Genomic DNA, 13,794 nt, shown 5'->3' on the forward strand with positions numbered 1-13,794 from the left:
ATTTTAATATAACTGAATTCACTTTATTAAGAAAGATCTTATGTCAGTTGTGGCTTTCAATCCTATTACATAAGTAAAATTGTGTGTTACCCTTCTCAGGTTTTATTATCAAAGTTACATTAGTTTCATAAAATTGTCTGGATAATTTTCCAATAAAACTTCCATCTTATTTGCTCTTACATCCACTTTTTATGAAAACTAGCATTTCTTTACTTTTTGTCTCTTTTTTCAATGAAGCACCCCATGAATTTACCAATTCTTCTATTTGTTTGTTTTTCTATTTATTAATCTCTGCTTTTACCTTTATCAATTCAATACTTCCATCTTTTCCCAGTTTCTCTGGTTGATTTTTTTTTCTTTTTGTTTTGGGGATTTTCTAAATGAAGTATAATACATTTACACAGAGATGCACAAATATATACATAAAGCTCAAATTATTATCATCAGAGTCAGTTAATTCCATCTGCCTCTTGTAAGAAGGAAAAAAAATAGCCAAATGGAACATTATTCCATGGACAGTTGAAAAGGCACAACTTCCATTTGTGGAGCACAAATTCTGATGTATATATGTTAAATCAGCCTTAATAATTATATTATTCTACCTATATTTGGTATATATTATTCTAATCATTTTAGAACTATTTTGGTTGCAAGTGGCAAATTCCATATGAACATTCTTAGAACAAAGGAGTCATTGGCTATACTGAATGGAGTTCCTGTTACTTGCAACCAACAAATTTCTAAATTCACTATAATGCATTCTAGGAAGGTTTCTCAAGTTTGTCTTCCACATTACTGGTTTATTATTTTGCCAGCTTTGCCCTTTACTCACTTCTGTGTAGATTTTAATACTGTGTCTATATTTTGGGTTTTGATACATTCTTTCTTCTCATTTCAATCAGTTTTCTTTCATAGCTATCTTTATGTCAGACTTGTCATTTATGTTCTCTTCACAAAGAAATCATGTCCTTGGGCATCTTTTTTAATATTTCAAGCAAATATATTGAAAATTTTAATGTATTTCTTAGAGACAATTTTTTTCCCAGAACCACGAACTTCCTTTGAATATTAAAAGGTGGTGTTCTGTTCCCATATGCTACAGTATTTTTTCATGTACCCAGAATTTTTTCTGTCTGTTTATGTTGGAATTTGGAGAACACTATTGTTTGAACCCTGTGTTTTCCAATAGACTGAGTGAATGTCATTGTCTATCCTCAAACCTAAACCTGAAGTTCAAGTTAACCTGCAAAGTCTCTAACAGTGCATATTGACCAGGGACGGTACTACTCCAAAAGAAGAATTTCAAAACGTGGGCAGGTAGCTTAGTGTGGTAGGCAGGCAGGCAGAATACTGTCCCCTCCAAAGATGTCCATGCCCTAATCCTTGGAATTTATGAATTTATTACATTAAATGGCAAAAAGAACAGACGTGATGAAGGTAAGGGTCCTTGAGATGGAGAGATTATCCAGGGTTATCCTTAAAAGCAGAGAACCTTTTCATCTTTCCAAGCAGTGGTCAAAGAGAGACATGATGATAGAAGGACCAGAGGGATGTTACACAAGAAGGACAACGTGCTGTTACTGACTCTGAAGATGGAGGGAGGGGACCACTAGCCAAGGAATGTGGGTGGCCTCTAGAAACTGGGAACAGCCTTTAGGTGACAGCCAGCAGAAAATGAAGATCTTGGTTCTACAACATCAAGAAAGTTAATTCTGCTCTGCCAACAATCCAAATGAACAGGAAACAGATTCTCCCCTAGAGCCTCCAGAAAGAAGTATAGCCTGCTGACACCTTGATTTTAGTTTGGTGAACTCTGTGTCAAACTTCTGACTTATAGAATGAGAAGATAATAACTTGCGTTGTTCAACAGGTTAAATTTGTGGTAATTTGTTACAGCAGCCATAGAAATAAATACACATTGTCTTAATGACAGGAAGTTTTTATTTTCCAAAGATGACAGGACATCTCTTTTGGACATTCTTCCCATTGAAAAGTGGATCTTCCCTTGACCTCAAATCTGGGTGAGTTTAGACTTACTTGTCGCCAAGAGTGTAGCAGAAGTGATGCTGTATGACTTCCAAGGTAAGGCCAGAAAAAGTCACGTCACTTTCACCTTGTTCCCTGGAACGCTCATACTCAGAGCTCTGAACTGCCATGCATAAATCTGATTATTGAGATTATTAACCCTTGATGGACCTAGAGATTGTCATAGCAAGTGAAGTAAGCCAGACAGAGAAAGACAAATATCATATGATATCGCTTACATTTGGAATCAAAAAAAAAAAAGATACAAGTGAACTTATCTACAAAACAGAAATAGACAGAAACGGAAATAGACCCACAGACATAGAAAACAAACTTATGGTTACCACAGGGGAAAGGTGGGAGGGAGGGATAAATTGGGAGGTTGGGATTAACATATACACACTACTATATATAAAATATATAACCAACAAGGACCTACTGTATAGCACAGGGAACTATATTCAATATTTTGTAATAACCTATAAGGGAAAAGAATCTGAAAAAGAACATATATATATATATATATATATATATATATATATATATATATATATATATATATATATACAGACATACACACACATACACATGCGTAACTGAATCAATGTGCTGTAAACCTGAAACTAACATGACATTGTAAATCAACTATACTTCAATTTAAGAAAATTATTAAACGTTGGGACTTCCCTCGTGGTCCAGTGGCTGGGGCTCCACGCTCTCAATGCAGGGGCCTGGGTTCGATCCCTGGTCAGGGAATTAGATCCGCCATGCTGCAACTAGGAGTTCACATGCCACAACTAAAGACCACGCATGTGGGACTTCCCTGGAGGTCCAGTGATGAGACTTCGCCTTCCAATGCAGGGCGTGCGGGTTCAATCCCTGGTCACGGAGCTGGGGTCCCGCGTGCCTCAGGGCCAAAAAACCAAAACATAAAACATGGGCAGTATTGTAACAGATTCAATAAAGACTTTAAAAATGGTCCACATCAAAAAAATCTTTTAAAAAAAGACCCCGCATGCCACAACTAAAAGATCCCGCATGTCACAGCAAAGATCCCTCAGGCCACAACTAAGACCCAGTGCAGCCAAATAAATAAATAAATATTTTTAAAAATATATTAAGCCTTAAGAGGCTACCATGTAAGGATGAGGCCTCATGTAGGTACTCTGATGAGCAGTCCCAGTCTTTAATCCTCCCAGTCCATATGCCAGAAACATGACTGAAGGAGCATTTATATCATTCCAGCCCCCAGCCATTGACATGCCCCCAGTCTTGGAGTCAACCCAGCTGAGGTCCAGATGGGGTGAACCATAGAAAAGTCATCTTTGCTGTGCCCTAATTCCTGACCCAGAGAATCTGTGAACATAGAAAAATGATTATTGTTGTAATCCAGCAAGTTTGGGGTAGTTTGTTACACAACATTAATAGCAGGGGTACTACCTGAATCAAGTGCCCAAGGGCCAGTGAAGCCAATTGTCCCACAGAAAAAAGAACCATTTCTCCAAAACCAGTAGTGCTCCCACTGAAAATGTTGCTCTAATACATTAATATATGTCTCCTGGTCTGATGTTGCATTTTTCTCCTGCTCTCAATGTTGGTTTCTCTGGCTAAGCAGTTTGCAATTCTTATTTGGAGAGTGTAGCCTCTGAGAAAGATCTACTCACCCCGCAGGCAGTCTTCCTCATGTCCTTTCTGTCTTTATCCTATTTATAGCTCTGCTCTTTAGGTTAACTAAGAATCCCAAGATTAAACCTGTCTCTGTTCACTTACCCCCCCTTTCTGCTGTGTTGTTTCTGGGAGTTGTTTCCAAATGCATGAAGAGATGGATGCTACTGAGATTAGGTGGGAGGAAGAGACAGGGAATGATAGAACTTTAGCTCTCACCGGCTCAGTTGCTGTTTATGGTCAGCAAAGTACCTGCATGCTGAGGTTAAATGCAGACAGTGAGGGGGGTGCCGATTTTTTTTCCTGGTTTTCGACATCATCTGTCATATTCTGTTTCACAGGGAAGAGCTTATGGAAAGTAGTTTAAGAATATGTTTTCACAGTATGGAGGTTCCTCAAAAAACTAAAAATAGAGTTGCCATATGATCCAGTAATCCCATTCCTGGACATATATCTGGAGAAAACTCTGATTCAAAAAGATACATGCACCCCAATGTTCATTGCAGCACTATTTACAATAGCCAAGACACAGAAACAACCTAAATGTCCATTACAGATGAATGCATAAAGATGTGGTACATATATACAATAGAATACTACTCAGCCATCAAAAAGAATGAAATAATGCCATTTGTAGCAACATGGATGGACCTAGAAATGATCATACTAAGTGAAGTAAGTCAGAGAAAGACAAATATCATATGATATCACTTATGTGTGGAATCTAAAATATGACACAAATGAAGTTATCTACAAAACAGAAACAGACTCACAGACATAACAGACTTGTGGTTGGCAAGGGGGAGGGGGGTGGGGGAGGGAAGGATTGGGAGTTTGGGGTTAGCAGATGCCAACTATTATATATAGGATGGATCAACAAGGTCCTACTGTAGAGCACAGGGAACTCTACTCAATATCCTGTGATTAACCATAGTGGAAAAGAGTATGAAAAAAATATATATGTGTATAACCGAATCACTTTGCTGTACAGCAAAAATTAACACCACATTGTAATCAACTATACTTCAATAAAATACATTTTAAAAAAAGAATATGTTTTTAGTCCACCATCATCATCATCTTCAATAAAACAGTTAGTTGAAATTTTGCCTGGACTTTAGCCCATATTCCTCTCATTTTGCCTACAGTGCCATTGCTATTCTTTCTCCTTTTCTGTATCTTTATGAGCCTTTTAACAGGAAACTGTAAGCCAGCCTATCAGACATCTCTGGACAGTCCCTTTATGAACCCAAGTTGTAGACATGCTTTTTTTTTTTTTTTTTTTTTTTATAGCTACTTTATTTATTTATTTATTTTATTTTTGGCTGTGTTGGGTCTTCGGTTCGTGCGAGGGCTTTCTCTAGTTGTGGCAAGCGGGGGCCACTCCTCACCGCGGTGTGGGGACCGCTCTTCATCGCGGTGCGCGGGCCCCCCACCATCGCGGCCCCTCCCGTTGCGGGGCACAGGCTCCAGACGCGCAGGCTCAGCAGCTGCGGCTCACGGGCCCAGCTGCTCCGCGGCATGTGGGATCCTCCCAGACCAGGGCTCGAACCCGTGTCCCCTGCATTAGCAGGCAGACTCTCAACCACTGCGCCACCAGGGAAGCCCTGTAGACATGCTTTTAAAGGCTTTTGCCCTAGGAGTATACTTTCAATATTTTAACGTAAGATATAGAAGTTAAATGAGAGAATAGTCTGATATATGGAATTTAGCCTTAGTCCAGCTTTTCAGGAATGCATCTGTTCATGTCTTAAGGCATACATAAATTGATAATTGGATATCAGTAGTTGGCTATATATGTGACACTTTTTATGACACTACAGAATTTGGAAGGAATAGCGTTATGTTCTTTAAGTATTTTTGATAGAATAGTATTTCAACTTCTGGTGTTTCAATGTGAATTTTAAATTTAATGTCAAGTTAATTGATTAAATATAGTATAACATCTAATGTCCTTCAAATACACCAAGTTAAATGGCAAGCTGCATGTTATTCTGTACTAATCCATTTTAACAAGTAAACAATAGCTGAAAACACGTGATCTTTGAAAGATCTGTGAGTTAAAAAGTAAGTAGAAGCATAATAGTTCAATTTGCCAGGTTCATGAGGCCGAGTCATTTATGAGGAAATAGATCCCAATGAAGAACCATCAGTTAAAGAGAACTACTGAAGTCTGAAACAAAAACACAGGAATAACATATTGGCACTATCCATAATATATCTAAGAAGTGTTTCTTTTTATATGGACTACAACATTGCAGCATTTCTGCATGAAAATTATTCAGTCACCTATTAAACATTCAGTTGTATTATGCTGTACATTACTTGAGGCTTCATCCATAAGACAAAATTCCCAAAGTAATTTTTCTAACTGAATCTATAACTCTTTCATCACCCTGATCCCTGAATAGGCATGATTTCCCATTACTGTTTATAGTTAGGACTTCTGTCTTTGCAGTATATGGGCACACAAAGCTATGTTATATTTGCCATGGGAACTATAATTTTTAAGGCCCCTGTGCTTGTAAAATCTTTACCTTTATTATATTACCGTAATGTATATTTTGGATTTTATAGAGGATCGCATATTGAGGAAGCACAGTGTTGCACCAGTGAATGGACTGAGTTGTTAGTTACATGATGATGTGACTTGTTCTTTTAAAGCAACAGTCAGGGAGCTCATGCGAGCGTCACAGGCAATTGACCCGATTCTAAGATTGGCTACCTTGTGTTTACCTTCATTCAAGATGCCCCAGTTTTTAGTCTTTCCTTGTATTAGAATGATTTGCCATGTCCTCTCCCAGGACTTGGCATTGCCTCCGACTAGGATAAGCATGGTATATTTCTACATCACGTTCATACTGGATTCAGCCATATGACTTGCTTTAGCCAACAGTACATGGGCAGGAGTGCTGGTGTGCCAGTTTTGAGCTAAAGCCTTAAGAGTTACTGAATATTTCTACTTGTTCCTCTTGTACTTTTGCCACCTGCATGAGCAGAACATGAACAGCCCCTGTGTAGCTGCTGGTCTCAGAATGAAGAAGACGTGTGGAACAGACCTGAACTCAAGCTCAAAGCCTGGAGTCCAGCCTAGCGCAGTTTGGCCAAGTCCAGCCCAAGTGAGAGCATGTGAACCGCGACCAACCTGCAATTCCAACGGGAGAAAAAGAAATGCTTCTGTAAGTCACCGAGATATTGGAGTCCTTTGTTATGCAACATTGTTACAACAATGGCTAATTAATACCTCTCCCATTGTTGATGGTTCTCATGCATTTGTCTTCCTGTGTGTGTGCTTAGTGCTTTTGGCTGGCTGTCCAGATGGATGGAATCAACTGGAGCATGCCAAGGTCCACATGAGACATTTTTGCTGGGAACTCCCAAGGTAGCAGAGATGTTGCATACCTTTAATGTTCATATTTCCGTCATCATTTTATAGGACTTCTAGGTGGGCATTCAGCATAAAAAGACTGGTGATTCTGGGTTCAACTATTTTCTATTGATGAGCTATGAGTCATCCATTCAGATTGTAAGGACTTTGGTGAAATACTCTCTTCCTTTTACAACATGCATCTGGAGCATTTACATATTTGAGCAAGTATCTGGGCATTCTCATGAATTAACATGTGAACCTAACGAAGCTTCTTCATTTGAGTGGACCAAGTACTCGTATCTTGTTTATACCAAGGCCCTGCTTGCGGTGAACAGACTCTAGGAGAGCCCCCAGTTATCCCTGCCTTCTGGTATACGTGCCCTGTGTAATACCCTCCCCTTAAGTGTGGAAGGGACTTGTGACTTTTTAAAAAATATTTATTTACCTATTTGGCTGTGCTGGGTCTTAGTTGCGGCACGCGGGATCTTCATTGCCGTGTGTAGGAGCTTCATTGCGGCATGCGGGATCTAGTTCCCTGACCAGGGATAGAACCCGGGCCCCCAGCATTGCGAGCATGGAGTCTTAGCCACTGGACCACCAGGGAAGTCCCGGGACTTGTGAATTGTTTCTAACAAACAATATATTGTAAAGGTGATGAGAATGTCACTTCCATGACTATGTTACATAGGTTTGTGACCTCTGTCTTGCTAAGAAACCCTCTCTTGCTGATTTTGATGAAGCAAGCTAGTATGTGATGAGCTGCCCTTTGGAGAGGTCCACTTGGCGTGAAACTAAGGCCCTTGGTCCTACAACTGGCATGGAACTGAATTCTGCCAGTAACCATGTAAGCCTAGAAACAGATCTTTCCCCAGTCAAGCCTTGAGGTGAGACCACAGCCTCAGCCAACATCTTGACTGCAAATGGGTGAGAGATCCCAAAGCAGAGAACCTAGGTAAACCACTCACAGACTCTGGACCTGCAGAAACTGTGAGATTATAAATGTATGTTGTTCTAAGCAACTACATTTGTGGTAATTTGTCACACTGCAGTAAGATGAGTAGAACACTGTTCAACCATTTAGCAAGGTGATGATTTCCATAATATGATACATATTTACTTTTAGCATAGCAAACATTTATTGAATACCTGCCAGATGCTAAGCACTTAAAACACTGCCAGTGTCGAGATGAATAAGACATACCACTTACCGTTCAGGAACTCACCACCTAGGCAACGTTGGACATCCAAGCAGCTGGTCATCACAGAGGAGACAAACATTATAACAGGGATAGGAAATAAATGGCATAAGCCATGTTGCTTATTTTTGCTTTTCTTGGCACATTTTAAGCCTGCACCAGGAAAAAAATCAAAGGGTCTCATATGGAACACAGACACCATAAAATCATGTTGAGAGATGTTTACCATGGAACCATCTGTACGTACCTGACCAAGAGTAAGTAATCCAATGGAAATCATTGCTATCACTGAGAACAAAAGCTTCAAAGAAATGGCTTTACATGATTGTGATCATGACTCCAACATCTTTCCACAAAATGACTGAAAATTAACACTGATTGTCTCCCTCCTATAAGTTCTTTTTCCTTATAGGATAATGTTTTTAGACATGGTGCTTTCAAAGTAACAAAGTTAAGATGTTACTTCTAGGGCTGTGCCATTTAGGTATATTAGTGGATACATCGTAGATGTTGGGGCAGTACAACGAAAATACCTTTGATTTTTGATGTCCGAAGTCCAGAATTTGCTATTTTGTGCATGCAAACAATGAATCCCAATCATTATGGCTTTATCTAGAATAATTTGCTCTTCCTACAGACTGCAGACGTTATTTTTCTGATCGAGACTCCTAGATTTAAAATAATAAAATAAAAACATAATATCTATTTTTTAAATTGAATGGTTACCATGTGCTAAATATCTTACTTAATAGTGGGTTATCTCAATTAATGCTCACAACAACCTGATAAATTAGAGACTGTCATTATCCTCATCCCACAGATGGAAGTGAAGCCGCAGAGGTTGAGTAGTTTTAGTAACTTGGTTGAGATTACATCGTTACCAAGTAAGGGGAACTGGGTTTGGACTTGAGCTATTCTACTCCTGGTTCTATGCACTTAACCTCCATTCTATACTGCTTCCTAATGCCTCTGAATGCTCCGAGATTTTTAAGGGCAACTTTGAGCGTGGGTGCTCTGGTGATGATAAAAAGCTTAATGGCGCAAACGTGGGCTTTGCAGTCTCAAAGTAGCTGATGTTCCTCATAGATCCATAAATGTTGACGTCATTTCCTCCAAGGGTGAGTGACGTATTTGTGTTTTAAAAATGTATCTAGACCGTCTTTCCTGAGATTCTTCGCATAACAATTTAGTTAACAGAATATAACACCTTACATATTGTAGTGGGTAGGGTATCAGGTATGCAGCTTTCAGAAAGAGATTTTAAACGTTTAGTGGCTTCAATAAGGTAGAAGTTTCTTTCCCTCTAATTTAAAGCTGTAGTGGGGCAGTAAAGGCTGGGGAGACAGCTCTCCGTGACGCAAGCCAGGGACGCGGTTTCCTTGCAGCTTGCTGCTGTGCACCTTGAAGGCTGGGTCACCTTCTTCACACCACGTCTTGAAGGCTGGGTCACACCACGTCCGTGTGCCAGGTGGCATGCATGGAGAGGAGGCAGTATAGGGCCAGCACTTTTCTTTTAAGCGAGGAACGTGGGAAATGTACCCATTGTCCCCTCTTGCACTCCATGATGAAAACAAAGTCACGTGGCCAAACCCAGCCACAAGGCAGCATGGGAAATGTAGTCTCTAGACAGGTGGCCACGAGGCGGGCTAAAACTCAATTCCAGTGAAAGAAGAGGAAAATAAATTTGGCAGGGAAGAGGAGCTAGCCGTCTATGACATATCGATATGCAGACACTACGGACAAATCAATTTCTGGTTTCGGCATTTTTTCGGGGGGCGGGTAGGCTCTCTGCAGAATAATATACATGATTTAGATGAGAGTTAAAATGACTTTAAACCTAATATCACTGAAGTCTAATGACACTGACCAATTGGTTTTGTGCCTGCTAATAATACTGACTCTTTGACAACAGGGTTAGTAAATGGATAGTTGCTTTACATTAGGTGAGAACATTTTGAAATTATGTATAAGAAGGTTGTATTGAGCAACTAATGGAAGGAATGCAGTGAACATGGATTGTTCTGTCTGCCAAGCATCCCTTTTCCCATCTGACAAATAGCCATGAGCCTTCTTTAGGAAGGGTCCCTGTCTCACTCCTTGTGGTTGTCAGTGGGGTAGGGGGACACCTCATAAGTGCCTTCTGAGGAAAGCTGCCTTAAGTAGTTATGAGTACAACTACTCAGGCTCTGTATTACCGCGGTGTAGATTCCATTGGATGACCCCAGCCCTAGGGCCCTAGTAACATAACGTCTGTGTCTCCTCAGCTAAGGGGTAGTACAGTTCCCCCTGCTGCTGCTAATCTCTCGGTAACCTCCCCATAGCTTGTTTGGTTCTCAGTTCTTTCCTCACCCATGTAACTCATTCCCTGTATTAGATTCTCTGCGTGTAAATAACTGAAATGGTTTCTAATGTCCTGATAAGACCGTGACTGATGAAACGGCCTACCCCATTGGGTTGTTACAGTTCCAGCTACATACAAAGACTAACTAGTTACCTTTTAATCCCAATTTTCAATTCTCTCTGAAAGAGAAGCTGATTGGCCTTGTTGGTTTCAGGTTCTTGATGGGGGTTGGAGGTGGGGAAAAGGGAGAGGTGATCGAGGGTTGATGGGAGACAGCTCTTATTATGATCTACAAAAACAGCCGCCACAGTATCTGCTACAGGAACACAGGCTGGGGAGGGGGAGACCCAAATGGCCCATGTTATCCTACAATACTTTTAGTAATTTTTATTATTAGCCTAACAGTCTTTATTACAATGTTAATTATCTTTGTAGTCAAAATAACTCTAAATCTTTCTTATTTTCTTAGTAGTGAAAGGCTTTAAGCATGTTGTTATCTCTACCTGGGGTTAGTTGCATTTTAATGGATGGGTCTGGGTGATGAAAAGGTTTTCAAAATGTAAAACACAGAAGAATGAGAGAAGTTGGATTTCTTGATATGACTCATAATTGTGACCTGTAGCTCTAGCCTGAGGGTGGGCCAGGTAAAATCCTAGAATGGGGGTGGGTTTGAGTTCAGGTCCTCAGGGAGGCAGACACCAAGATGGGATTGGATATACAGAAGTTTAATTGAGAGAATAGCAGTGAAGGATAAAAGGAAGGGAGCAGGAGCTTGGGAGAGAGACTTCAGACCACGATGCAGGTCTGACACCTGTAAAAGCTAAGAGGGAAGGAAGGAAGGAAGATTAACTAAGAAAGTCCCAAGACTGCAGGCAGTTCTAAGAAAGTTTTGACCAGGCCTGTGGGGAATCCTTGAGCCAAAGCTGCCCATTAGAGGAATCCTGTGTTAGTAGCCCTGCTGTGCTCTGTCAGATGGGGAGCAGCCCAGGGGGGAGTGTGGCCTCAGCATAAACACAACGGTGGACCCAAGGGGCAGAAAGAGTCTTATCAAAGTCTTATGGGTAAGGACTGTTCTTTTCTGTAAGCCATTTCCCAGAACACAAACTGGTGGGGGGATTTCTTAATAGTCTTCGCTTTCCACGAGTACAGGCTCTGGTAAATTTCAGTGTTGTCACTGCAAAGCCTTTTTTTAAGGCCTAGGCCTGGAACTGGCACAGATTTGTGTGTGTGTGTGTGTGCCATATTCTGTTGTTTAAAGCTGTGACAGGTCCAGCCCAGATTCAAGGGGAGAGATTACACAGGAGCATGACTTCTGCGGAGGCATGGTTCATTGTGGGCCACCAAACTAATGGTGTCCCACAGATTCTGAACCTTGGACTAGATATTTAGAGTGGAATGCTACTAGCATACCTGAGGTGGTAGCTGAAATTATTGGGTGGAATCAATCCATGGGTGTATCCATTGGTAAGTGCAGAAAAGAGCCCACCAAAAATGCAAACACATGAGAGTTGGGTTGTGATTTTCCTCTTTCTCAGAAGCCCTTGTCAACGCTGTTTCTTGATCAACATTTATCCCAACATTTTCCTGGGATTCTGCTGCTAGTTCTATTTCTTGAACATCTTCATCTCAATATTCACTAGTTTAACAGTAATGATGACTGGTCTGGCCAGAACTACCAGTTAGTATGTTTTTACATTTTAATTATTTTTCCCCCCATTAAATCTGGCACGAGGCACTCACATAACCTGTCCTGCTTCTGCAACAAAAAGGGAAAGTGAGGGAATCCTCCCATGCAGGGGGGGGGGGTTTGTTTGTGAACAAAGGTCTCCCACGCAGGGACCTTCCTCTGAAGCTAGCTAACCTTTGGAAATTTGACCTTTCTCTGCCTTGGTTTCCTTTTTCTGGACTCAACAGTATCGATTTCCATTGGGCTCTTTGTGAAGATAGGTTAATAAAAGACCATAAATCTTTTTAACTAGGTGAAGCATTTACCACTCTAATTAGCATTACCATTCAAAGCATTACCATTCAAAGGCTTTCATATTGGGGAAACAAGCAAAACGGCACTGGCAGTGCGCTGTGTAAATCATGATTAAGCAGTGGAGGACAACAAGCCACAGCATTTAGGCATGTCTGCATTCGGATAGTCAGTCATCCGACCTTTGCCGAGGTACCATCATGCTAAAGACACATACTGCCCTAGGTTATGAGGTAACATAAAATGCAAGCCTAGCACTGTGGTTTGTAAAAAATAACTGTTATGTATTATTTCTCCATGGACTATACTTAAGTTGGTATGCACAAAATGCTAGTGACTCCTCCAAAGTAGAGTGGGGTACGTTTCACAGAGGAAGTGACATATTGGTTGGGTCTTGAAGCATGAATAGGAGTCCACTCAGCTGCAACAAGGAAATGTAAATTCTTAAGCAGGAGGGCCAGCCTCTCAGAAGGTCCCACCCTGGGAAGACAGTGGTGGTGAGTGTGAGGGTCTAAGTCCTGGGGTAGAGTCCCAGCCTCCAGCTGCGCGATGGCGGAGAGGGGGTGTGGAAGGGAGAAAGGGAAAGGGGAAGGAGGGGAAAGGGGGGAAAAAAAAAAAAAAAAAAAAAAAAAAAAAAAAGGCCATCCCGCGCATGCGCTCTAGCGGCAGCGGAGGAGGGCTCGGCCCGCGGCTCCCTCCCCGCCTCGCGCCTCGCGGGGCCCCACAGGCCCGGCCCCGAGAGCAAGCGCGTCGCGCCCGCGCAGTCTTCGGGCCGCGGCGGGCGCCTGCGCACCAGCATCCTGGGCGCGCGAGCCGCGGGGTTATTAGAGGTGGAGCGCGGGGAGGGCGCGAGGCAGGAGGCGGCCGCCGTTACGGCGCGGGCGTGGTCACGTGGCCGCTGGTCACCGCCGCCGCCACCCCCTCCCGCCCTGTTCTCTATCTGGTCGGGTCCGGCCCGGCCGGCACCACGAGCGCCCGGCAGAGACTGAGGGAGAGAGAAAGAGGAGGGGAGGAGGAGGAGGAGGATTCAGGGAGTAGGAGCTGGGGAGCCCTCCTGCGCCACAGGTAAAATAATGATGATAATCGTAAAGCAGCCCGGGCCCCCTGAGCGCCTCCGCCTTCCTCCAGCGCAGCCCCCACATGCAGACGCTCCCGCCCCGGTCTCCCCTCAGCCTCTCAGGACGAGTCCCGCCTCCCCTCGCTCCGCCGCCGCCTCCCT

At 42.1% G+C, this 13,794-nt stretch overlaps 1 protein-coding gene across 17 annotated transcripts in view; it reads left to right on the top strand.

Moving 5' to 3' along the window:
• Nucleotides 1-13,404: 13,404 nt before the first annotated feature.
• TBC1D5 (TBC1 domain family member 5) overlaps nucleotides 13,405-13,794 on the top strand; it is a 535,839-nt gene continuing 535,449 nt past the window's right edge. For 14 of the 17 annotated variants that reach the window (XM_082459266.1, XM_082459256.1, XM_082459251.1 and 11 more), the window contains exon 1: nucleotides 13,406-13,640. The gene's annotated coding sequence lies outside the window, so the exon portion shown is untranslated. Of the gene's footprint in view, nucleotides 13,641-13,794 lie in introns of all 17 variants that reach the window. The other 3 variants (XM_082459259.1, XM_082459260.1, XM_082459258.1) reach the window with 3 other exon arrangements.

Source organism: Balaenoptera physalus (genome assembly GCF_965194825.1).
Source record: "Balaenoptera physalus genome assembly, chromosome: 4".
In the NCBI taxonomy this organism is placed as follows: Eukaryota; Metazoa; Chordata; class Mammalia; order Artiodactyla; family Balaenopteridae; genus Balaenoptera; species Balaenoptera physalus.